Source organism: Castor canadensis, chromosome 3, assembly GCF_047511655.1.
Source record: "Castor canadensis chromosome 3, mCasCan1.hap1v2, whole genome shotgun sequence".
Classification (NCBI taxonomy): Eukaryota; Metazoa; Chordata; class Mammalia; order Rodentia; family Castoridae; genus Castor; species Castor canadensis.
Genome location: NC_133388.1, coordinates 50,132,065 through 50,159,475, shown reverse-complemented (window position 1 = coordinate 50,159,475; position 27,411 = coordinate 50,132,065). Strand labels below are relative to the sequence as shown.

Sequence of the window (27,411 nt, the reverse complement as noted above, 5' to 3'; positions counted from 1 at the left end):
CTTGCAATGGAACAGAGATTGCCTGACTTGTGCTAACAAAATGCTTTCATTGAGTTCTGTGGTGCTGGATTCAAGTTCAGGTAGACAAAATATTTTAAATATTCAATTTAATATTTAAATATTAAATGTTTTGGGAACATTAGGAATGAAGATTATTGCTTATACTTAAAACTCTTGTCAAAAAGTCAAACATTAAGATGGGACTTGGAGATCATTGTGTTGTTATTAGAATCCACCCCAATATTAATTTTTTCAGACAAGGTCTTACTATATAGCCCAAGCTGGCCTTGAACTCATGATCTTTGTGCTTTGGCCTCCTGAGTGCTGGGATTAAAGAAAGGCATAAGCTACCATACCTGGCCAAGATAAAATTTTTGAAAGTACTTTTACTCCCTTTTCTTACTTGATCTTCATAATAAGTAGACAAGGAAAGCATTATCACACTCAGAGGCCTAGGCTCTGCAATAAAAATGGGCCTAGCCTGCCCTCTGCCCCTTGTTTTCCTTTCTCTGGAGGCGGGGAGTGAGTTTTCTGAGGACAAAGATCTTGGGGTGAGGTAGATGATGAGAGGGGGGATTTTCCTTTGGAGATAGGAGTAAGCTCATTAGGCAATAAGTAGTAGGTTCTTTTTTTTTTCCTCTTTCTGAGCAAAGAACAATGAAGAAACGGGGTCTACACAAGATAAGCCACTGCCCTGGGTTTAGTTTAATACCATGTTTGTAGGTTTGATAGACAACTCCATTCTAATCATTGATGGAATAACCAAGCTTGCATTCTGTACATATTTAGACCATTTTTGCTATCTTTCTTTGTCCCTCTTTCAGCTCCTGTTAGTTCTGTGGCCTCACTGTGGCTCCATACCCACCTGGGGAGCTCCCTCCTGAGAGCCCATCACAGGGCCTGTGCCTCCCATGGCCTTGTTTCCCAAGGATCATTCCTGTTACACAAATGCAGAAAGAAAAATCAAGGGAGGGATTTGCTAACATGGTTTCACTGCTTCTAGTTCTTTGTCTTAGAGCCGTGCTGTTCAGTGTGGCCCACTGGTTAGTCTGTGACAAGAGCAGAAATTAAGAGTTTAACCCTAAACTTTACTAGCAATTTGACAGGGTAATTTTATGCATTGAGTTTAATAATAAACAATTTGGGTTTTTATTAATTTCATTTTTATAGTTGCTTTATTCAGTTTTATTACATTTTATGACAAAATAATCAGTTCACAATGTTATCAAATATTAAAAACAAAATCCCTAGTCTTTAACCATAGATAGCATAAGAAACACTGCACTACAGCCACAGGGACTCAGATGGGACTTTTGGCATCGATGGGTTTTCTCCATGTAAACCACTGTTATTTCAGTTTAATGGCATTTGTGTTGTGCTTTGGGGTTACAATGTCTGACTCATACGAAAGGCACAGGTACAGTGTGAAGACGTGGGAAGGGCTCTGGAAACTTTACTATGCTTCACTCTACAATACCTGTAGTGGCCAAATGCTTAACTGTAAATGAAACAATACGTTATGTACATTGTATCATGTCTGCATTATTGATCATAAATCAATAAATGCTGAATATTAACAAACTACAATAAACCCTATCATAAAATGGAGATGGTGTTCATCTACCATCATGAGAAAAGCGCAGATTGCGAACATGGTTAGGATTATTCTTTGAACATTTAAGCAACATGAGGTACAAGTCCCTTTGGTAAACAATAGGATACAATCCTTGTTCTCCAGCAGTTTGTAATGTAGCAGGAGGTATTAAATATACACATGGGAGATGTGTGTGCAGTAAAATAAGGGCAGTAAGAAGGAAAAATGAGATGAATCAAGAAATTTGAGGACAGGTGCACCCTCTCTTGGGACCCCTGCCAACTCTGGGGGCTCTATCTCCCCCTTTATACTTTTCTAGCTTAATAAACTCTCCCACTTTACACTAAAAAAACAAAGAAATTTAAGGAGGACAGTATTTGGAAGGACTCACTGAAATTTTATAGCTGTGAGTCAAGTATGATATAAAGAAGTTTCAAGTAAACACAATACGATTTTTTTTTTTTTTTGAGATAGTCTTACTATGTACTCCAGGCTGGCCTTAAACTTGCCCGCCTGTACCACATGCTTGGCACCTCCTCAAATTTTATTAAAAAAATAGATAAAAACCTAGATGGAGATGTTAACTAGTTATTTCTTGGTGGGGGAAAGTACAGAGGTTATTTATTTTATCTTTTGGTCTTAATATTTCATACATATATATTTTATGATCGTTTTCATTTTGAGACAGGATCTTGCAATGTAGCTCAGGCTGCACTGCAACTCACTACATAGCCCTGGCTGGCCTCAAACATGAGAGTCTCCTGTCTCCACTTCCTAAGTGCTGGAGCTTCCAGGAGTGGATCAGGACACCCTGTTAAGAGTAGTTTTATAACTGGACAAAACTACTTTTGAAAAATGGGCTAGCTAACATCAGAGTTACTCTTCCTTTCTTTTTTCCCTCTTGCTTTGTTGCGACTCAACAAACTCAAGGCCTTTGCAACACTAAGCACACATTCTATCTCTGAGCTATACCACTAGCCCCCTAGTTTCTTTATAATGGCAAAAAGGAAGTAAGTTCTCTTCAAGAATAGGGAATTGATGTAGTAAATTTCATGTTGACTTCAGGTAAAATTTTTGCAGCTGTAAAAGTGGTTATGAAGCTTATGTAGAAATGGGAAAAATGCTTAAAAAGTTTAAAAGCAGGATTCAAAACTTTGTGTACACTATGATTACATTATAAAATAAATACACATGGAGCAAAAGGTCTGGGAGAAATATACCATATGCTAGGCTGTTAGGGTGAAAGATTTTCCTTTGTTGTCCTAATGTGGACATTTTGTTTACTGTCTTATGTGGTTAATGTTGTTAATGAAACAATGATCAAAAAAACTTAAAGACTGGCCCTCTGAAGTATTAAAAGTCTATTTTATATTCACCATTAACAAACCTGTAGGCTTCTATGACCAACAGTTTGAGAGTGTCAAACCTCAAAGTTTATCTACTTTCTGGGAGCTACACTTGCCACAGTTCGCTTGGAAGAGAATGACACAATGCATTTTACAAATTAAAACTCTGAAGTTCAGCCTTCCCAGCTCTTAGCAGCATCAGAATCAGGACCAAAGTGGGCTAGGATGCCTAGCGGTAACTCATTCCCTTTACAGCTTCCCGTCCTCCCACGAGTATCAGTACACTCAGTTTTGTTGACTGCACCGGGCGTCACCACCACGCTGGCTAGCCTCGGGGTGAGGTGAGATTCCTTGCCTTGGGTCGCGCTCAGACGCTGTCCCTCCACCACTCAGGGGCCGGCACACGCGGGTCCCCGCTCTCTTCACTTCCCCGCTCTGCGTTCACAGCGCCCGGCAGGGGGCGCCGCGCCTCCCCGGCTCCGAGGCCCCGCCCCCGGGCAACCGTCGATTGGGCCGGCGCGTGACGTCACGCCGTTGCAGCCAAGCAAATGGGTTTCGGAGCGAGCGCTCTGTCTGCCTCAGCTGAGGGCAGAGAGGGAGGCCTGCCGCCGCCGTCGCGTCGGGCTGGTGCAGCTCCAGGACCAGGCCCCGGCCGGGGCAGGAGCTTAGGTAGGTCGGGGCCGGAGCCGGGGTGGGGCCGGGCGCGAGGGCAGGGCGGCCCGGCCGGCGGCGGCCACCGTGGCCGCTCCCCGCCCCCTCCCGGCGCGGTCGGCGTTCCCGGGGTGCGGGGCGCGCGGCGGGTGGGGGCAGGGGCCCGTCGGCGGGTCCCGGGCGCGCGGGGCGCTTTTGGACAGGGACCCGCGCCCCGCGCCCCGCGCCCCCTCTCCGGCGCTCTCGGCCCGGCGCCGGGCCATCCGCGGACAACAGAGGTCGTGCGGGCCGGCGGGCGGGAGCGGGGTCCCGGGTCCCTGAGGCCGGGGGATCACGGAGGGGCCTTGAGCTGGCACCGGACCGGCGCCCTTCCTCGGGCCGGTGAGGAAGTAGGACTCAGGAAGGGGTCGCGTAGCCTCGGGTGCGCCCGCCGCCTGGGCTCGGCCACCCTGTCCTTCCCTGGCCCCGCGCAGGTGAGCTGGCGCTTGTCCTTCACCTTCCTCGGGGACTGGGCGGGACGGGGACCCTGAGGCTTCCCAGACTTCTAGGCTGGCGCGAGTCCCGTGCGGGTCGGCCCTGGTCGGCGATGAAGTCATAGTGTGGGTCCGCGTGTTCGTGACGTCAGGGTTTGCACGAGAGGGGCCGTGATGTCATAGCAGGCCCCAAGCGGGGACGGTGGCGCTCCGCAGGGCTGGGAGGACCAGCGGGGGGGAAAAGAAGGAAATTCAGCCTTCTTTGAACGCCGGGAATCGTGGCGGATTTGAATCGAAAGTGGCTCGCTGTCAGCGTTTCACAGTTTTAATGCCATGGTTGTCAGGTGCTTTAAGTTTATTTCAAACCAGCCTTGTTAGTACGGATCAAAAGCATTTGGCTTAGAAAGATCTCTGAGTAGGAGGGTTTTTTGTTTTTTTTTAAGAGGGGGGGTTGGGGTGTTCAGTGTAATTGCCTTTCAGGGTGCTAAATTCATAGTTTGATGGTTTGTGATTGGAATTGCTGAAAACATAGAACCGGCTAGAGTGCTGATTATTCAGTTTGCTTGATTTACTTTTTCGTCCAGGTATCTGCTTATTAGCTTGTTTTGTGAGGGAATGGCCAAGAGTAGGGAGACTGGATCTTAAATGAAGTTTTTGTACTGTGAAGAGGAGTAAGTTTGAATTGGTCCAACATTCTTCTTAAGTCGTAATTACCTGGGGATTTAATTTATTTAGGTTGTCTCTGCCCATTCCCTGCATTACTATGGATAATTGAAGGTTTTCAAGGGTGCAAGCAAGCTTTTTTCTTGCTTTCTTACTAAGTTGGGCTTTAACTTAATATAATAACATCCACATATCCTAGGAATGCTTGTCTGGGCAGGTAACTAAAATTTTGTCAGTAGTGCTTTCAAATACGAAATTGCAAAATTTTTTAAACAAGAGATTTGTTTATGAACACTGTTTTTCTTCAGAAGCTTTCAGAAACAAAGCACCTTGGGTCTGAAGCTAGTCACTTGCAATATTAACCCTCTTCGTGTATTCCAGTATGGCAGTACTTTCATCATTTCTTCCTTTTTTTAGAATCATGTAAATAGAATGTAGTTCACAAGGTAAGCTGGCTTAAAATTGAAGCATAATTAAAATTAGTGTTTTCAACAGGAAGCTTGGGTAGAAGTCCTCAATCCTTTCTCAGTGACCTTGACTTGTAATAGTATGGTTTTTTTTTTTCCCCTCGCAACACTTCCCTCCATTTGTTCTTCAGAGATTTTTAGGAAAATAATATGTCTGAAGTTTGCATCAACATGCAGATAGAAGTGATATTATGCCCATTAATGCAGGAAATGAAAGCAAAAATGATATGTTAATTACTATTGGATTTTCTTTTTTGAGGGGTAGGGGGTTGCTAGGGATTGAACCTAGGGGCTCGTGGATGAAGCTCACACTCTACAATTTAGCTGTCTCCAGCTCCTTACTATTGGATTTGATAATTCACAAGACAGCTTTGTGATAAATTTTACTTTGATCCTCAACACAACCTTGGGGAATTCCACAGCCATTGATTGTGTGTACTACTGAAAGCTGTTTTTTTCTCTTTTTTTTGCCCTTTAAGAAGTTAAAACGTATGGTAACAATGTTGAGTGAAAGCTCTGAAGATAAAAGTTGAGCCTTTGGAGACATCAGATACCTGAATTAACATGAAACTAATGATGGCTCATGCCTGTAAACCTAGCTACTGAGAAGGCAGCAGTCAGGAGGATCCCAGTGTGAAATCAGCCAGATCAAATGGTTCTGGAGAGACGGTACCTTGAAAATACCCAACACAAGACAGAATGGCTTAAATGGTAGAGCATCTGCCTAGCAAGTGTGAAGCCCTGACTTCAAACTCCAGTCCCATAAAAATAACCCAAACTGCAGACAAAATCGCTGATATTGTGAGATGTTTGTGTGTTAATCAGCCTGTCCATTAAGATGAAAGAACGGGGGCTAGAGTCTTGGCTCAGGCATTCCCACTGCCTAGCAAGCAGGGTGCCTTGAGTTCAAACCCTAGCACTTAAAAAAAAAAAAAAAGTCACAAGTGTTAGGTAATGAAATTGAAGGAGGTACAAAAAGGGACCTGCACTAGTCTTTAGCAACTAGTAACATTCTGAAGCAGGCTACATGGCTTTATGTAAATTGGGTGTACTATATAAATGAGAAGAGAGGGAACTCAATCTAAATGTGTGTTGAAAAACCTATAGTTGTCAGGTGCCCATGACTTACTCCTGTAATCCTTACTACTCAGGAGGCTAAGATTTCAAGGATCGAGGTTTGAGGCCAACCTCGGGCAAGTAATTCCTGAAACCCATCTCCAAAATGAACTGAGGTATGGCTCAAGTAGTAAAGCGTCTTCTTTGCAAGTGTGAAGACTTGAGTTCAAACCTCAGTCTCCCCCCCTTAAAAAAAAAATCTGTAGTTGATGATAAAGTGGGTGCTATTTTGTAGTGCATTTTCCCCTTCTGTTTTGCTTAGTTATAACTTTTATTGTTCCTTATGGAAATGAGTTAATAGGTGGAGAATAAATGTCTTAGTGTATTCTGATTAAGGAAAAATAACAGGTATAAAAAAAGCCAGCTTATGTGTACCAGTGTATAACAAGCCAAAACTCTTATGAAACATTTATATGGCAGAATGTTTTTCACCCACGCTTTGCAGTTTTGGGTCTAGGAAGCAGCTTTTACTTCTTATAAATGGTTTCATGGAAATTTGAGATTGATTTTATTTTAAGATATTTTGTCATTTTATTCACTTTTAGCATTTGAAGGGACTAAATCAAACAGTCATCAGTGATGTGGCATCTTTCCAATGGATAAAGACAAATGGTACAAAGAGTGAATGCCATATTTTAGAAGTTCTTTAAGACATGTTTATTGGGTCAGTTTTTTTAATATACAGAATTTAAAATCTCCTAAACATTTTCTACTTTATTTTCTAACCTTAGTTTATGTTCATCCAGTTTAATTTCTCCAGTTTTGATAGTCCAGTAGATTTTAATCTTGCTTTAATATTTATTGGTGAGACAACATAGTTATCTTGAGAGACATCGTTTAGTGTTACTTTCCAAAATTTGCAGCTGTTTAGAACCAGATACTTGGGGGAAGCTACTATGGCATAATGAATGCCTTGCTTGTTAGGTCACATGTGACAGCAAAATTCAGCAAGTGCCTAATCTGCTGTCCTTTGGAAGCAACAGCAACAGAAAAAAACAGATTGGCTCCAAATGCATTTAGGTCATTTGGAAATTGAATTCCTGTCAGTTCTTTTCTTTGTCTCATTTTATCTTTTCCTCTCTAGTTTATGCTTATGGTATTTTGAAGCTGATAAATCTGGTGTATTACCCAGGCCAGTAGTAGTAAGTAAGGTGTTTCTCAGTGTTAGTTAAAATAACTTAATCATTTATCTACAACTCCATCTTCTAGTTGCTGATCCACAGAAAAGACTCTAGATCTTCTCGAGTATTCAACTTCAGAAACCTACCTTTTGTCTATTTCCTACCCTCAGCACAGTGTAGGTATAACTGAAGCTAAGCACTGTATAAGTGTGGATTGTAACATATTATTAAGAAGAAGTTTTCTTCATCCAGCAAACACTTCTTGAGAATCTTTGTGCCAGGGCCTGTGGCACACTGATGAAATGTCTAGTGCAAGAACCCTTACCTTTGTATTAATTTCCTGTTCTCACAGATGGCATTGGGTTGGAGAGGCTAGAATCAGGCCAAGAAGATGAACCATTTATGTCATGCCATATTGGCCATGTATTTTTCATCTTAAGTTTAGTTGTGGGGGGTGTTAGAAATTCAGGTGAAAATAGGGAATAGATTATCATGGCCCAAGGCAGACAAAGAAAGTAGACTCAGATTGGATTGTTTTAGAATGAGTGAAGCTTAGTGAGCTAGCACTTTATTTGAGGCAAGAAAAAGTGTTTAAGACCAGAAGTAGTTTGTGTAGGCAGTCTAAAATTAGAGGTAGAAGAGGGACAATCAGATCTCAGGCATGTGTGTATCTTTTCCTTTTAAAGTGAATCCTTTTGGGAAATACATGAGCCATTTCATCTCTAGACTTGCATTCTTTTTTTTTTTTTAGACTTGCATTCTTTTCCTAACGTTTTATATTGAAAATTTTAATCATTACAAAAAAGTATTTGTACATCAAGTATCTAGATGCCTACCACCTAGATTCTGTAATTCTAGAATATTCTGTAAAATATTTTGCTATATTTTACCACTTGTTTATCCTTCTATCCATTCATTAGTCTTAATTTTTGTTGTATTTCCATGTAAGTATACTTTACATCTGCATACTTCAACTTCAGCTTGCCTACCGTTAGCAAAATTTGTAGCCGCTGAGTGCTGGTGGCTCATGCCTGTAATCCTAGTGGTTTGAAGCCAGAGCAAGTAGTTCATGAGACCCTATCTCGAAAAAAACTCATCACAAAAAAAGGGTTGGCAGAGTGGCTCAAGTGGTTAGAGCCACTGTCAAAAAAAAAAAAAAAAAAAGGAAAATATTTTTTAGGTAAAATTTCTATATAGTAAAATGTACAAATTTTTTGGATACCATTCCTCTAGTTTGAACAAGTTCATATATCTGTAATTCTTTCTAGTGCCTTTATGAAAGAGACTTGAGGGAGTAGTAAGAATGTACCATCTATGAGGAATGATAACAAGTCTCCTACCATATTGATTTTGCATTCCCAGCCTCCAGAACTGAGCAGTAAATTTCTTTATAAATTACCAGGTAGAATTTTGTTTTTGCAGCTCTAATGAACAAAGAGAATGATACCTAGAGATAGGGTGCTGCTGTAACAAATAGCTAAAAATGTGGAGACAGCTTTGGAACTGGGTAATGAATGGGTAGAAGCTGGAATAGTTTTGAGATGCACTGCTGTAAAAGGAACCTGAAGGGCAGTTATGGTGAGTGCCTAGAAGAGAGCTGTGATGAAAGCCTCAGTTACCTTAGAGATTATAGTGAACAGAATGTTGGTAGAAATATGGACCACAAAGGCTCTTCTGATGACAATTCAGATGGAAATGAGGACCCTCTTCTTAGAAACTAAGGAAAGGCAATCCTTGTAAAGTGGCAGGTAACTTGGCTGAATTATGCTTTTGTCTCTGTGCTTTATGGGAAACAGAAGTTATGAACAGTAAAATAAGATATTTGGCAGAAGAAATACCTAACCAAAGTGTCAAGGGTGTAAATGACTGATTATTGAAAAATGAGAAGTGAGGAAAAACAGAATTTATAATCAAAAGAGGAGAACCTAAAGATTTGAAAAAAATCTCAGCCTGCCCATGTCATAAAGAATGAAAAACTGTGTTGAAGTGAGAGCACCCAGGGTGTGGGCAGTTGAACTTTGGATAAGGAGATTAGTGTGGGTAGAAAGACGCCAGGTTCTATTCATTAAGCCTAACCCTGATGACATGTCCAAAGATCTTTAGGGCCGCTTTGCCCATCACAGTGCCAGGGCCTTGGAGGCAGAAGAATACTTTCAAGGCTGTTCCCCACATTCCAGGGTAGTACCCTTTGGCCACTCTAGCTGTGGCCTCTAGTGGACCCAGCCAGGTGTAGTGTAGGCTGCATCTCCTTAGAGGACACAGATCTTAAACTTTGGCAGTGTATATGTTTTGTGGTTTCCTCCAGGGCACAGTGCATAACATTGGGAGTGGGGTGAGGTGTGGATTGCTGCCTCCACCTTGATTTCAAAGAAGACTCTGAAAGCTTTGCAGCCCAGGCAGAGAACTGTCTCAGGGGTGCAATACCTTGGAGAGCCCCACTAGGGCAAAGCTCAGTGGAGCCATGGGGGTGGGGTTGCACCAAAGATTCCTGAAGAGTCACCAGCTAGCAACTCCAGTTTGGAATGATGTAGGCACCTGACAACCTGTGAGAGGTGCCTCATGGGCTTTGCCCAGCAAACCAAGGGAGTGTTGGCTACCTGGATCCTTAAGGAGCTCAAAATCCAGCATAGTGTGTTGGGAAGGCAGGATATTAAGTAGGAGATTATTCCACAACCTTCTGATGTAACATTTTGCCTGTTGGGTTTTTGATTTGGTGAAACCTGCTGTTTCTCCCTTTTGGTATTGGGCCTCATCCACTTTTGTATGTTAGAAGCATAGAACTTCGTTTGATATCACAGACTCATGAACTGGAGGAGAATTTGTCTCAGGATGAATCGTACCTTTGATTCTCTCTCATATCTGACTTAGATGGCACTCTGGACTTTAAGACTTGTGAGTTGTTGGAAGGAGTTAGGATATTTGGGACTCTAAAAAGGATTGAATGTATTTTGTGTGTGAGAAAGACTTGAATTTCGGGAGATCAGGAGTATTATAGCAGCCTTATCCTCTAGGTATTTATTTAAGGATCCAGAGAAGAGAACTTTGTTTCTTTTCCATCACCAAAACTTGGTCTTTTTAAAAAGGAAGAGCGGTTGGCAGAATGGCTCAGTGGTAGAGTGCCTGCCTTGCAAGCATGAGCCCTGAGTTCAAACCCCAGTACTGACCCGAAAAAAAAGAAAAGAAAAAAGGAGGGAGTCTGTACCCAGTAACACTTTTTGAGGAAGGAAGTAATGTTAAAAGCAGATCTTTTAGTTAAATCTTCATTCTGTTTGGCTTTAGTTTTTTGTGTTCTCTCCTCTTGTTTCTTTACCTGTCTGTCCTTTTTTTGCTGGCAGTTCTTCCTCTTTCAGATTCAGACTATCTAAAATTGTGTTCTTGGCCTTTTGTCACTCCTTATGATCCAGTCATTACTCTTAGAGCTTCTTAGAATTTCTGTGTAGGTCAAATCCCTGAAAGACTGTGCAGAACTTGCCTGCTAAGGTACCACAGATACTAGGACCAATGTTGAATCAGAAAGTTGTAGGCACTGTGTTTGACAGAAGTGTAACTACCTGGGATAGAACTGTCATATCATGTTACGTTTTTCCACCCCGCTGCCTTACAGTGTTTGCCTACCCTTTAGGTCCTATGTGAAACCTTTGCTTTAATGCGATGATTGGAGTGAGTCTTAGTACACCCAGCTTGTGGAAAACTGAACTCATTTTCCTTAGATTCCCTCTATGTGACCGAAAAGCTTTTTCTAATTTGTTGGTTCTATCCAAAGATGTAGGTATTGTAACTTTCTCAGAAACTAGTGAAATCAGCTGTATCATTTAGGTTTTTAAATGTTAGTATAACAGAAAACCAACTCATTCGCTGGCTAGCCATAATAAAAAGTCCAAAGGTGAAGCTTGACTGAGTTACTTGTGTGATCAGACCTCATTATTTGCTTCCTTTCTTTATTTAATGAGCTCAACTTTTATGCCGTTGGTACCTTTGTGGTTACACCATGTTTATCATAGCTCAAGTCTTAGGTTCTTGTGCCTCTTCCAGAGGGGAAGGAGAGTTCTGCAGCTGTGGGCTAGTTCTCTTAAGCGATTTTGTTCCATAGATTCAGTCTGAAACCTATGGGGCTATTAAAACGTGTCTTTCATCTTTTAGCATTGTTATGTTCATCTTATTGTATGTAAAATATTAGTACAGTGGTACTTATTTATCACAGTTACGAATATACATACACAATAGTGGGAACTTTTTGTGTGTGTATGTGTGGTACTGGAGTTTAACTCAGGATCTCATGCTTAGTAGGTGGGCGCTTTACCACCTTGAGCCACTCTTCAGCAGCGGGAACAAGTTAATGGACATGAGAATGCCAGAAAAGTTGAGATAATTATGTAGGTGGCACCATCCAATAGAAATACAATGTGAGCTGTGTATGCAGTTTAAAATTTTTCAGAAAATAAGGTTTTATTACACTGTTGGGGATTGAACCCCCAGGGCCTTACACATGCTAGGCAAGTGATCTGCCACTGAGGTTACGGCCCCAGTCCAAATAAAAAAAATTAATAAATGGCACTTAATATAGTTTATTCAGAATATTGTGATTTCAACATATAATCAATATAAAAACTAATGTAGTTTAAAGTCTTTTATAAATACAAACTGATGTGCATTTTATACTTAAACCACATCTCAGTTATTATGTTATTTTAGGGTTCAAAAGCCACCCGTGACTATTGGCTGTTGTATTGGAAGCACAATTCTAGACCAATGATCATTCTGTGCTTAGATTTCTATAACTATCTCTGATGGTTTTTGTTTGTTCCCTTCAATTTTTTTGTATACAGAATTGGACAAAATTCCACTGGGATGGTGTTACTCTGTCTCTCTCCCTTTTTTTTCCTTAGAGACAGAGTCTCCCTATGTAGCCCAAGCTGGCATAATTTCCTGCTTCAGCCTCCTGAGCACTGGAATTATAGGTGTTTCCCTCTTGAACAGGAACCTGCCCTAGGTTTTTATGATATTATGTTTCAACATCTCTCTTAAAACTTTACAAAATGGTCCCATTCTCCTCTACATTAAGACTCCCTTTAATAATCTTAGTATTCATATTAGGCAGATTCCTCAGCCTTGACTTCCCCTTTCCATTCTCTAAATACAATCATCCATTATAAGAAACCTGTTCCCTTAAAACATTCTTTGACTCCTCTGTCCCTCTGTAACCTTTTCCTTTCCCCAAACTCCCACTGTGTGTATATTGAGTACTTAGCCATGTAGTACTTCATTCTATGTACAGTTGTTTATTGCTCTAATTGTTTAAGTGCGTTAGCCTATCTCCTCTACCAAAGTCCAAGCTTCATATCTTAGTGGCCCTAAGTGTGGGTACATAATTGAAGATTTAACTTGTCCTTTAATAAGGATGGGTCTTATTATTTAAATTTGTAACCTTAATCTTAGCAACTTGGGAGGCTGAGATCTGAGAGCATTGCAGCTGGAGGTCAGCCTGGGCAAATAGTTTTGAGACCCACATCTCCAAAAAATAACCATAGCAAAATGGGCTGGAGGTGTAGCTCAAGCGATAGAGCACCTGCTTTGCAAGTGCAAAGCCCTGAGTTCAAATCCCAGTTCTGCCCACCCCTGCAAAAAATTGTTCTGTCCTCTACTGGTTAATTTAGAGACACCCCTTTAGCAGACTGAATTGTGTTCATTTGCTGTTTTTTTTTTTTTTTTTTCCCTTGTGCTGGGGATTGAATCCAAGGTCCCATGCATGCTAGGCAAGTACTTTTCAAAAGCTAAAAAATTAATTTTGTTTATAAAATTTTTTATTTGAAACTGTAAATTCTGTTGGGACTACAGAATAGGATTATTGTTTAGCTGGAGTTTCTGAAGATGAAATTTGAGTTTGATAAGGATGTCTCAAAGGACACATTTGCTTCATTGTCTGGGAACCAGGAGAGGCAGACTTGTTTCCAAATAGGGCAAGAGATCTTACTTGAAGTTCAGTCATCAGGATTGTTCTCTGGAGGTTCTCAGTACCTTCACAGCCCCCATACACCTCAGCGGTAGGGAATAGGTCTCTGTAGTTCAGGTTGTCATCTTCCCTAGATGAAGAGCTCTATCATAACATGGTGGCCTTTTGGGGTGCTACAAAGAGCACCGTAAGAAATGTATCCTGAAAATAAGTCCAAAAAGGATATGAGAGTTTGAAGTTTTTCAAGGGGTCATTATCTTTCCTGCAACATTTTCCTTTTGACATGTAAGAGTGATTAGCTTGATAGAATAATAGTATGTCAACATTTTTAATATGCGGAATTTTATGCTAAGTGCGTTAGTTAACGTCTGTCACATTTTTCTTAGCATAGTTTTACAGATACTCATTTTCTTTGACAAATAGCTTTTAAGAATTTATTCTTTGATCTTTTATTACTGTTTCTCTTAATACCTTGTATCTCCCTGGGCCCTTTGGTAAATATAAATAATATTAATTGTTACAGGACAAATATTAACTTTACTGGGGAGTTCACATTTTTTGTTTTATTAGCTGATGGATTATAACATAACTTTTCCTCAAATGCAACTGTACATTCTAATTATATGTATTTTTACTTTTTATTAAAGATTTTTTTTGGAGAGGGGCTGCTAGGGATTGAACTCCAAACCACTTGAGCCGTGCTTCCAGCCTTATTTATTAGAATTTTAAAATTATTTTTGGTGCTACTCATGCTTATGAGACAGGCACTCAACTCCTTGAGCCACCCTCTAGCTCTTTTTTGCTTTATAGTTATTTTTTGGGGGTAGGGTCTTTTATTTTGCTTGGGGCCTGTCTCAGCTCTCTTATCTTACTATTTATGCCTCCCAGTAGCTGGGATGAAGGTGCATGCCAACCCACCCAACTGAATTGTTTTATTTTTTATTATTATTATAATGAAAATGTACTGGGGGTACATTGTGCCATTTACCAAAGGTCTTACAATATATCGTAGTTGATTTGCCCCCTCCATCATTCTCCTTTAACCTTACATCCCCCATTCCTAGAAGTTTCAACAGGTCTCATTTTTCCATTCCAACTATTTGTTGGAAGTCTGGGTAACTTTCTTGCCCAGACTCACCTTGAACCTTGATTCTCCCCATCTCCACCTGAGTAGCAGTGATTACAGGAATTTGCCTCTGTACCCAATCTTATTTATTTTTTATTTTTGGGTGTTCTAGAGTTTGAACTCAGGCCCTTGTACTTGCCAGGCAGGTGCTCTACCACTTCATGCACACCTCCAGTCTTTTTCCTTTTGTTATTTTTCCAGTAGGGTCTTTGGTTTCTGTCTGGACCTCCCTGGACCGCAATCCTGTACACTAGGATTCCTGCCTTGCTGGGACTTCAGGCCCATGCTACCATGCCCAGCTTTTGATTTCCCTGGCTTCCTTGAACCTCACATCCTTCTGATCCCCACCTCCCGAGTAGCTAGGATTACAGGCATAAGCCACTGTGCCCAGCCCGACCCCATGAAAATGAAAATTTTAAATATAATTTAATTTTTTTGATGGTACTGGGAGTTGAACTCAGGGCCTTGCTGGCCATTCCCTCTACCTCTTGGTAGCCACGCTCCCAGCTGTGACCCTGTTTATAAGTACTACAGTGTAAAATATTTTTGCCTTAAACATTTCAGCATATTTCTCTTTAGAGTGTATAAAAAATTTAGTATAAAGGATTTAGGACCTTTGTTTTCTAACATTTTGATGGTCTTGAAATTTAAATGACAGCTTAAATTGTGTTACTGTTTTATTTCTGAATCTAAAAGATAGTTATTTAGAATTTTCTTCCTCTATTTGATCTAGGGACTTAGTCTCTGTATTATCAATTGTCCCAGTTACTTAAAATACTGTTGTATATGTTACCAGAAAATCACCTTGGTTCTTGTTGTAGTTGTCTTTATTTTGTAAATCTTTACTTTGGGTGCCTATCTTCCTTGAATCTTAATTGCCTATTTTAGAATTTTTTTTTTTTTTGTGGTTCTGGGGTTTGAACTCAAGGCCTCATGCTTGCTAGGCAGGCACTCTACTGCTTGAGCCATTCCACCAGCCCCAAATTGCCCTATTTTAAAATGTAGAGAATGAAGAATTGTAAAGCTTAAGAACTGTTCTTTTCTGAGTGATTCATAGGATTTCTCCCCTTCCCCCTTGTCCTTTTAAGGAACATAAAAAGGGGAGCATGCCTCTTTATCACACATAATTAGCTTGACCTGGTAGCTTATGCCTGGAATCCCAGAAATCTCAGCACTTGGAAGTCTGAGACAAGAGAATCTTGGAAATCAAGGCCAGCCTGGGCTACATTTTGAGACCTGTGTCAAATCTGCCAGCCATATTATTTGTTTTGAGTACTTAGAATATTATAGTCTTGTTTTGGTAAAGGTCTTCTTACGAGTCCTGAGTGTTTTCAGGTGTATAACTGAGTACTTCTTCAACTGAACAGTTGAATCTTATGTTTAATGGCTCTGATTTAAATACATGGTACCTCTTGACTACAGTTACATAATCCATTGTGAATACTTGTTAAAAGTCTTAAAATTTTGGACTCTTGAAATTGATAATGTAGGAGAATTTAGAAGAAACCCTTTTTCCCAATTAAAAATAAAAAAGGGACTGAAGAGTGTCTGCCCAGCAAGCATGAGACCCTCATTACTGCCAAAAAAAAAAAAAAAAGTAATTTTCCATCTTTCTATTTGCAAAGCATCTTAGACTTACGGATTTATTAAAATAACAGTGGTATCATTCTTGAAGATTCACTGTGAATTCAATTTAATGTTTTTGACAGGCACAACCTTAGCTTTTTTCCCCTTTAGGAGAAAACAATTTCAAGCCTTCATTAATGAACCTCAGTGTAATTACTTAGTTTTCTTTAAGGAATGTACCATTTGTATGGCTGCAGTACAAACATGTTATTCAAAGAAATAGAGCTTAATTTTATTTCCCTGTGCACTGTATTTGCTTCCAAATTGTTGCTGTTCAGTTCACTCACCAAATGGTAATTATTACTTGCTTTGAGCCTTCTGCGCTTGATTATCTTCTTTTAAGTCTATGTTGCTGAAATTTTGTTTTGTAGATTAACATGGTATAGTCTTTGACCTCAAGAGTTTTTACTTTGAAAGAGTTAATGATTATTGTCTGTGCCTCTATGTTCCAGAGGACCAAATTGAAGTATCTACACGGGGTTACTTAGAATTTCTAAATTCTTAGATCTTGTTTGTAACCTTCCAACTCTGTTTGAAATAATTCGCTGTTTGGTTATTATTTAATTTTTTTTTTTTTGCCATGCTGGGGATCCACCTAGGGCCTCATGTATACTGGGGGAGCGCTATTAATTGCTTAGCTACAACCTCCGCCCAACAATTTGATATTTATGTGCTGTAAACCAGAGGGATAAATGATTTCTTCTTCTTTTTTTTTTTTTGTGGTACTGGTGTTGAACTCAGGGCCTCATGCTTGCTAGGCAGGTGCTCTACCATTTGAGCCATTCTACTAGCCCAGTGATATCTTCTTTATGGGTTTAAATGTGTGCATACTTACAGCTTAAGAGATTGTATGTATTTGGGATTGATCAACAGATACCTGGAGGTCTCTGCTTTATGACTGAGATAACCATTTTCTGGCAGTAGTGTCAGGAAAAGGGGCTGCTGGGGATGTAGCTCAGTGGTAAAGTGTGTACTTAGCATGTGTAAGGCCCTGGATTTGGTTCTTAGGAGCACAGAAACAACAACAAAAAAGAAAATACCAAAATTCATGTTTTATTTCTGAGGCGTTTATTTTATGCATTGTGATTATAATCATGACAGAAATAAGTGCATGAAAGTGGGATATGAAATTATATACATGAATCATGCTGTATAAAAACAGTCAAGACTTAATTGATGTAGATAAGAAGAGTTGATTTTTTTTTTTTTTGAGGCAGGGTCTTGCTAAGTGGCTCCAGTTCCAGATCCTTCTGCCTCACCCTTCCAACCACCCTTCCTAGTGTTGGGATTCTAGGCATGTGCTACCATACCTGACTCAAGAGTAATTAACTTCGAGTAACTTATTATGTTGATTCTTCCATGAAAAAGTAATAGCGTTTATATATGTATATTTTAAAACCATCTAATTAATGTCAGTTTGATACATTTCTCAAGTATTATTATTTTATTTCAGTATCTAATCTGGTTAATTGCAACTCTTTAGAATTTATTTTCCAGTTGGAAAAAGGCATTTGTATGATGCCTTTCCCAAATTGGAGAAATTGGAGAAAAGGCTTGTTGTCCTTTCTGATTTAGTTAGTTGCTTTTGCTTATTTTATACTAAGAGCAGATAATAAGAAACTTAAAGAGATGTATCATGCAGAAGACCCCAGTGCTGCTCCTTTTGACTAAAATATTTTCTTGCCCTTTTCCTTCAAAAGAATTGAGTTCTCAGCACTCTCCTTTTCCTTTTCCCTTTCCTGTATTTTTTAAATTGGTTCAGTGCAGGATCATCTTGAAACTATGGCTTAAAGAACATTTGTTTGTTTGTTATTTGGTGCTTCTGGGACTTTTAATTTAGGACTTCATGTACTTTACTGCTTGAACCACACCTCCAGCCGTACATTTGTTTTTAGAGTAGGTAGTGTGTTCACTTGGTTCAAAGTGCAAAAGGTGGGGCTGCTCAAGTGGTAGGGCATCTGCCTCACAAGCTTGAAGCCCTGAGTACTGCAAAACTGAAAAAAATAAAAAGGTGTGAAATTTCTTATTTTTGTCTCTTGGACACATTTTCCTCTTTTTGGAATACTTGCTTCTTATCTGTTCTTTTAGTATGTATTTTCTTCTATATTTTATTTAAAATTTTTTCATCAACCTGTTTTATTTCCATTTCTCATTGGCTCCCCAGAGTGTGTCAGCAGAGCTCATGAGCATTTAAATCCATCTTGAACCCTGCTTAAGAGTAGGCTGAGTGGGCAGCAGCTCCTAAAGAGCAGGGAACGGAGTACTTGTGGTTTGTGGGGACCTCATGGTTGCCAGGGTGTCACTGTATCTCATATCCACTGAGCCTGATCAAGGTGTTCACTCCAAGATCAGGGAAGCTCTGGGATTTTGTCATCTTCACAGGATGCCTTGTCTTTGTCACTACCTGTCCTTTTTAAAGCAACAAATACGGTAGCATACTCTAATTAGACTGCTCTCTTGCCTTTTTTCACTGAAAACATTTTTGTCATTTTGGTATATTGGAATATATTTGTGAAACAGGAAACAACAAAATATTTCCTATGTTAAAGTTCAGATAGATGGATAGGTGCACTGAGGCTGCTGTAGTATGTATGGTGTTGCTCTTTTTCTCATGCTTTTTTTTTTAAATAATGAACCTAGTAGAACTCATGGATATAAGTGAGTGGTTCAGTGAGTTTTGGCAATTGTATATACCCCATGGATCAAATGCCAGAGTCAAAATAGCCATGCATTCTATTCCCTTGTCTGCACCTTCACTTTTCTGATTGCCTAGTCTCGTCTCTTTTCTCTTCTTTTATTCTAAATGTGTTGTCTGAGTCCTCATTGAGCCAGGCGCCTAGGTTTTAAAGGAAGGTTTCTAGAAACTGCCAAGATATAGTCTTTGCCATCTTTTTTTTTCTTATTGCAAACAGTGCTGCAGTGAATAACGTTCCTATGTTATTTGTGGGTTAAATTTCTAGGAGTGGAACTCTACTAGGTCAGAGTGTTTGCAGTTGGGGAGTACACCTGTTTTTTCACATTTTTTACTGACAGTTTTTGTAAAGTTTGCTAATCTCATAGGTAAAAATTAATGGCAGAGGATAGCTGTAATTTGCCTTGACAGGACATTTAGGTAGGAAAAGCACTTCTTCCCTCATGCCCTAATGTACTGATGATGCCGTGAAAACACAGACCATAGAGCTAGGCAATGTAATGCCAAGTCAGGCGACGCATATACAGATATTTTCATTTTCTTTAGGCTAGTCCTAAGAGGAAAATGATAGTGAAGGAAAAAGGGAAATGCTTCTGCTGAAGTGTACTCCAGGGAGATAAGAGAATAAGGGTTTTGAGGACTTAGCTTAATTGAAAAGCAAGCTAAACATGCTGCTTGAGGCTGAGGCCAGAGGGTCACTCAAGTCCAGGACTTTGAGACTCAAAACAAAAAATAAATTAGGGGATAAAATTAGTTCAGCATTAATTTTTCTTTTGATCTCTGTTTTTTCTCTCATATACATTCCTTAATATGTGTCTTAAACTAATTTGTACTTTTTGGGTGGCTTTTTTTTTTTTTTTGAGGCAGGGTGTGGCTCTGAAGTCCAGACTGGCCTCAAGCTCCAGATCCTTTCATCTTAGCCGCTAGAGTGCTGGAATTATCAGCAGGTGCCACCTCTCCCAGCTTCAGCTAGTATTAAAGTACTGTTTAGACTAACAGGGAAAAAGAAAGTAAGTAATCAGTCATCAGTACTGCATTTGGTTCCTTTCATCGGATCTTTTTTGTTGTTCTTTTTTAACTTTTACTTTCCAGTTGCCAAAAGGGTTCAGATAAATTATATGAAATGTATTTTGCTAAAACTAATCTTTTGGGGGTGGTACTGTGGTTTGAACTCAGAGCCTTGCACTGCTAGGTAGGTGTGCCACCACTTGAGCCACGCCCTCCGCCCTTTTTTACCTTAATTATTTTTCAATATAGGATCTCACATTTATGCCCAGGTCTGTCTGGACCATGATCCTCCTATTTATGCTTCCCGAGTAGCTTGGATTACAGGTGTGTGCCACCACAGCCAACTTTTTATTGGTTGAAAATGGGGGTCTCAAGAACTTAATGCAGTTCTCTGGATCTCTACCTCCTGAATAGCTAAGATTACAGGCATGAGTTCCTCAAATGTTGTTTTATGTTGGGTATAATTCCAGTACTCAGGCTGAGACAGGAGGATTGTCAGTTGGAGGCCAGCCTGGGATACATAGTAAGACCCTGTCTCAAAAAAAAAATATAGATAGATACATACACACATATATGTATATATATCTATATATATAACGATGAGCTTTGGGTTGAGGCATAAGGAAAAGATTGACAGTGATTTCCTGAGCTAATACTATGTGGCCTTAAGAGCTGTACTTTCTGCTCAAATAGTAAATGAAGGCACTAAAAAAAAGGGTGACTTGTATCTCATCTGCTTGGGAAGCTGAGGTGGGGGGTTAGCTTGTGCCAGCAGTTTGGGACTATCCTAGGCAGCATAGCACCATACGGTGAGGTCAGAGAACAGAGATCTCTTAGCTTCCATAGCACATGGCATAGCATCTGGTACTTGGGGTATGTATTAATCTTGGTTTTCTCTCATTAAACTGAATTTTGGGAAAGTGATAGAAAAATGATTAAACTCCACTAGCAATGTTTTGACCCCTCTGGGTAGGAAGGGGAAATCAGATGTTAATATAATGCCATTATTAGTACTTTTGAAATTGTCATTTGTTTGGGTAAAGAAACCTAATGAGCCTGATACCTGTGACCTAAGATAGAGACTGAGGTGCTTTCAGTCCATACCATCCCACTTGTCTGGAGGTCAGAATTCAACTATGATATATTTTAAGAACTTTTGTAAATGTCACAATGTATCCCCAGTATAACAATAATTCCAAAACAACAACAACAAAACCCATTAAGATTGGAGGTGTGGGTCAAGTGGTAAAGCCTAGCAACTTTGAAACCCTGGGTTCAAACTCCAGTACCGGGAAAAAAAAAAAAAAAAAGGCAGTGAAGATTCTGTAAGACAAAGCATTCTGTACACCAGTGGGCTTTGTGGTCAAACCTTAGGTCCTATCCTAAGGTCTTTATACCTTAGAATAGAAAGTGGTGCTGGTCATATTCTTTCCTGTGTCCTTAGCACTGTAAATGTTACCTAATATTTGTTGAATGAATGAGTAAATGAACTAATATAAGTGTGTCCCTTTCTAGCACAGATTTTTTTTTTTTTATGGTACCAGGGTTTGAACTTAGGGTATTGTGCTGTGCCTCCAACCCTTTTTGCTCTAATTATTTTGGAGATAAGGTCTTTTTGTCAAGGCCAGCCTGGATCATAATCTTTAAGCTTTCCACTATTGATGGGATTATAGGCACTCACCTCCATGCTGGGCTTTTCCCAAACTCCCACAACCTCTGGGCTGATTTGTAACTTCAGTCCTCCCTGATTTCAGCCTCCCTCCCATGAGGTGACAGGTGCATGCCACCATGCTCAGCTATTGGTTGAGTTGGGGTCTTGCAAACTTTTTTTTTTTTTGCCTGGGCTGGCCTTGAACTGCAGTCCTTTCAAGTAGCTAGGACTATAGGTGCCACCCACTGGAACCTGGCTTCTCACAAAGATTTTTTTTTTTTTTTTAGGAGAAGAGGGTTATGTTGATAAGAAATTATTAGCAGTAGCTGACATTTTTGCTTATTTGTTAGGTAGTGGCAGTATTACTAATCAATTATACATAGGCATGTGTGTGCCTTGGGATTTGTAGTGACTGTTCCCTGTGCTTACAATGCTGTTCCCTTAGATAAATACTCGTGTGCACAGCTTCATTAAATGTACAGTTTAGTGTGAGAATAGAGAGGTAGACAGTGGGTAGATTTTGCTGATCTATTTCTCCCCCTTAGAAGTTACCTTCTTGAAATACATTATATATAATTTACTTGTGGCTATTATTTTTTGTCTTACTCCCAGAGTGATAGCCCCTGAGAGCTTTTGCCTTATTCGTCTACTATATTCTAAGCCTCTAAGAGATGAAAATATTTGTCTCATGAGTAAAAGCAGGAAAAAATGTAGCATGTGAGAAAGTTAGCTATAAAAAAGTTCATATTTTAAATATTTTTATTTAAAAATAAAAATTAAAGACATAGGCAACTGTGGCAACCTAATTAAAATAAACATTTACAGTAATATTATGAGAAACAGGTCATGCTAAGGGGAGATCACATATGAGAGGGGAGGATAAAAGAAGGAAGTTAAGAAGGTGAATATGCTTGATGTACTTTCCATACAAATGGATACAGAATTCTTAAACCTACTTTAATTACCACAATAAGGGTACTAAGGTATAAAGAAGAAAAATAGAGGAGATGAACCAATTCAGGTTATAATGGAAATGTCACAAGGAAATTCACTGTATAGCTACCTTAAACAAACAGAAATGTCATTTTTTTCTTTGACAGACTCAGAGAACAGGAGGGCTGAATGGGTCCTGTCTGGGGAGTTGGTGCCAGTGGGAGGGGGAGCATGTGAGGAAGTGGTGTAGGAGGAGGAATACAATGCAAATGCTGTGTATACATGTATATAAATGGAAAAATGAGATCTGTTGAAATCAATTCAGGAAGGGGAGGGGGAAAAGGGAGAATAATAGAGGAGGTGAATTGAAGTATGATATATTTAATACATTGTAAGAACTTGTAAATGCCACAGTGTACCCCTAGCACAACGATAAAAAATTTTTTTAAGAAAAGGAGGACTTATCTCCCACAAAAAAAATAAAAATTCCTTTACAGGCATCATTCACCTATTCAACTGTTTATCCTTGCATTCATTCAACAAGTAATTACTGAGCACAAAATGCATGTCAGTGATGCTGTTGGTACACGGAATATGGCTTCTAAAACTGCATCACTTTATACTCCAAAATTAACAATTTCTGCTACCTGGTGAATAGCTCATTTCTCTAGTGTGCACAGGAGTTCTTCCCTTTTCCTCACAACCTAAACAACTGCTCAGTTGATAAAATTGTGGCGACACATTCAAAGACATGAAGATTGTTAAATTCTATTCAGTAGATCCTATCTGTTCATAGTTTCCACACACAATTTTTAAAAATCTAAACAAAGCACGATAATTTGACTTTTAAGTCATCGTTTCTGTGCTCCACACATTAGGACATTCCATTTCCGAACTAATCACAATGAATGACAGTTATGCAAGTCATATGTGGACACAGTGTAGACTTTACAAAGCAAGGTGGACTATGAAGAGGATCTCCTCAGGACAGGAAAAGGAGAAACCATGTAGAGAACAGAATATAACCATAAAGATTAGGTGCCTGTCATCTAGGTGTGTTTCAAGAACTTGAAAGCAAAATTGTAAAGCATCCAGAAACAAGTAACAAGGGATGACAGCTATCCTCAACTTGATACCACACCAAAAGCCTGATCTAGGCAATGACCGTTAGAAATAACAATAATTATGAGATCTATGGTACATGTTTGTCTTGTTTCTAAAGACAATCATGGGATTCCAAGATGGCGGCTAGAGGTAGGAAGCAGAAAGCGACCCTCCTATAGTGAAATCTTGGAGAGATGCTGGAGACACACTTTGCAGGCATAATCACTGAGAAAAGGCATAACTTTGACCCCTCCACACCTCCAGCCAGTGCAGAGAATCTCCACTTCAGTTAAACGGAGAAACGAGGAGGGCCCCTGGGGCCGCCAGTTTCCGGCACCCATACGGCGTGGGAAGACGTGGACCAGGTGAGCTTCGCGGTACCGCGGTAGCCCCACAGACAAGCCTGGGCCAGAGCAGCATAGCCCCCTGGACAGACTGACCTCCACCTGGGAAAAAAAGAGAAACTGAGTAATAAGCAATAAGAACAGTTAAGACACGCTGGAAAGAGGGTGGGGCGCCCTGAGCGCTGAAGATTGGGGGAAGGAAATCCTTCCCGGGACTGTAAATAAACAAGCCGGGCGGGCCAGAGAGCCTCTGGCGGGAGCGGGGGCACGCGCCCAGCAACCAGGAGCGGGGAAGCTTGTGAGAGGAGGAAAGACCCACTTCCCACGTGAACTGTAAACAAACATGGCGGCCAGCAGGAACAGCAGCACCGCCCAGTAAGCAGGAGCAGGAAAGCTGCTGAAAGTGGCAGTGGGAGGAAAACTTCAGAGGAGAGGGGCTCCCACATGAACTGTAAATAAACACGCAGGCCTGACAACGCGGGGCAGTGTCACCTTTCCCAGTGCTTGGAAAGGGGAAAGCCTGTAGCAGAGGCTCCCGCACAGGAGAACTCTGAGCAAACAAAGCCTGTGGGACCAGGTGAGTGCTAGCTCACCCCAGAGATCTGCATAAATAATGCCTCCAGCTACAGGCTGAGAGCAGCAGGCAGGCAAGCCACAGTTGCAGATACCACTCTCAGAACTGTCTCCAGACGCTTTTTTTTCTTTTTCTCCCTACCTTTGATGAGAGAACAACCGAATTACACCTGCAAGCCGAAAAACTTACTGAAACTGTATTGCATTTGAACTGGGGACACTTGGTGGGGCTATTTTTTTTTTTTTGTGTGTGTGTGTGTGTGAGTGTGTAGTTTTGTTCTACTTTATGCATCCCCTTTGATGAGACAACTACAGAACAACATCTGAGGCACCAACTCCAGGACTGGAGATTGAGACAGACACCCAAATTCTTAAGGCTGAAAGTGCATTGCATATAAACTTGGAAGTTTTTTGGTTTTTTTTTTTTTTTTAATTTTCTATTTTCCATTTTATTTTAATTCATTTTTATATAGAGATATTACTTTCATTTACTTATTTTTTATTTTTTTTATCTTTGATTTTCAATCCTCTCTCTGTCTCTCTAATGTCTGTTCAGCTTACTGTCAATTAGTACACTAACACTCCCTGTTTATACCTTTGAAACTCTCTTGTCTGATACCTTGTTCTGCTTTCTCCCTCTTGTCTGTATATTTGTTTTCCCCTTTTCTTTAACTTCTTGCTTTCCATCTCAGCTCACTCTTCCATTCTCAATATTACCATTGTTATTATTACAAGCTAGAAAATACTTAATTACACACAGTACAGGGACAGTAACAACACCAAGGACAATGACGGGAAGACAGAAAAAACAGGGAAACCAGTTTCCCCACAGCAAAAAATTAGTACAGGAACCAGAGGGCAATGAAGAGAACAGAAATTCAGATCCAGACTCCAACAAAATGAAGATAAACTATGCCAAAGGACCCAATGAAGCCCACAAAAATAATTTAAAAGAAGACATACTACAAGTACTCAATGAGAATTTTATAGAGATGATACTGGATAGGGTCAACCAAAATGTACAGGAGACACTCAAGAAATTCCAAGACAATAAAAATAGAGAATTTGAAAAAGCAAAAGAAGAAATAAAGGAAACCATAGAAGCACTGTATAAACACCAAAGTGAAAGAGAGAACACAATGAATAAATGGATAAATGAACTCAGGACAAAAATAGACAACAATAAAGAAGAAAACTGCCAGTATATGGAAAACCTCAGAAAAAAGAATGAAACAGAACTGCAAAACAAAACAGAAGGCCAATCCAGCAGAATAGAACAAACAGAAAACAGAATCTCAGAACTTGAAGATGAAATGGTAATTAAAGGAAAAACCGAAGAACTATTAATTAAACAACTCAAGACCTGTGAAAAGAAAATGCAAGAACTCACCGACTCCATCAAAAGACCAAACTTGAGAATCATGGGCATCGAAGAAGGAGAAGAGGGACAAGCAAAAGGAATGTGTAATATATTCAACAAAATAATTTGGAGAATTTCCCAAATCTAGAGAAAGATATTCCCATACAGATGCAAGAGGCCTCCAGGACACCAAACAGACCAGATCAAAATAGAACTACCCCACAACATATCATCATTAAAACAACAAGTTCAGAAACTAGGGAAAGAATATTGAAGGTTGTAAGAGAGAAAAAACAAGTAACATACAAAGGTAAACCCATCAAAATCACAGCAGACTTCTCAACAGAAACATTAAAAGCAAGAAGAGCGTGGGGTGAGATCTTCTGGGCACTGAATGAAAATAACTTCAACCCCAGGATACTCTACCCAGCAAAGCTATCATTCAAAATAGATGGAGCAATAAAAGTCTTCCATGATAAGCAGAAACTAAAACAATATGTGACCACAAAGCCACCATTACAAAAGATTCTGCAAGGGATCCTGCACACAGAAAGAGACACCCAACTTAACCATGAAAAGGCAGGCAGCACCAAACCACAGGATAAGAAAAAGCAAGACAGTAGAGAGTAACATCAAGTTAGGTACACACAATCAAACCTTCAAATAACTAAGACAACTAAATGGCAGGAATCACCACATACCTATCAGTACTAACGCTTATTGTTAATGGACTTAATTCACCCATCAAAAGACACCGTTTGACAAAATGGATTAAAAAAGAAGATCCAACAATTTGTTGCTTACAGGAGACTCATCTCACCGACAGAAATAAGCATATGCTTAGGATGAAAGGCTGGAAGAAGATTTACCAAGCCAATGGCCCCCGAAAACAAGCAGGAGTAGCAATACTTATCTCTGACAAAGTAGACTTCAAACCTACATTGATCATACAAGATAAAGAAGGACGTTCCATACTAATAAAAGGGGAAATAGACCAAAAGGAAATAATAATCATCAATCTGTACGCACCCAATGTCAACGCACCCAATTTCATCAAACATACCCTGAAAGACCTAAAAGCATATATAAACGCCAACACAGTGGTTGTGGGAGACTTTAACACTCCATTATCATCAATAGATAGGTCATCCAAACAAAAACTCAATAAAGAAATCCAAGATCTAAAATATGCAATAGATCAAGTGGACCTAGTAGATGTCTACAGAACATTTCATCCAACCTCTACACAATATACATTCTTCTCAGCAGCCCATGGAACCTTCTCCAAAATGGATCATATCCTAGGGCACAAAGCAAGCCTCAGCAAATGTAAGAAAATAGAAATAATACCATGCATACTATCTGACCACAATGCAGTAAAAGTAGAACTCAACAACAAAAGTAAAGACAAAAAACATGCAAACAGCTGGAAACTAAATAACTCATTACTTAATGAAGAATGGATCATCGATGCAATAAAAGAGGAAATTAAAAAGTTCCTAGAAGTCAATGAAAATGAAAACACAACCTACCGGAACCTATGGGACACAGCTAAGGCAGTCTTGAGAGGAAAGTTTATAGCCATGAGTGCATATATTAAAAAGATTGAAAGA

The 27,411-nt window shown here is 39.9% G+C and overlaps 1 protein-coding gene and 1 non-coding gene across 5 annotated transcripts in view; both read left to right on the top strand.

Annotated features, from left to right (window-relative positions):
- The first annotated feature begins 3,448 nt into the window (after nucleotides 1-3,448).
- The window catches only part of Fbxo34 (F-box protein 34), an 80,506-nt gene continuing 56,543 nt past the window's right edge, over nucleotides 3,449-27,411 (top strand). For 2 of the 4 annotated variants that reach the window (XM_074067938.1, XM_074067937.1), the window contains exon 1: nucleotides 3,449-3,609. The gene's annotated coding sequence lies outside the window, so the exon portion shown is untranslated. Of the gene's footprint in view, nucleotides 3,610-3,827; nucleotides 4,065-23,802; nucleotides 23,887-27,411 lie in introns of those variants that run through there. The other 2 variants (XM_074067940.1, XM_074067939.1) reach the window with 2 other exon arrangements.
- Nucleotides 10,526-10,598, top strand: Trnaa-ugc (transfer RNA alanine (anticodon UGC)). Its single transcript has one exon. It is a non-coding gene; the product is annotated as a tRNA-Ala (tRNA).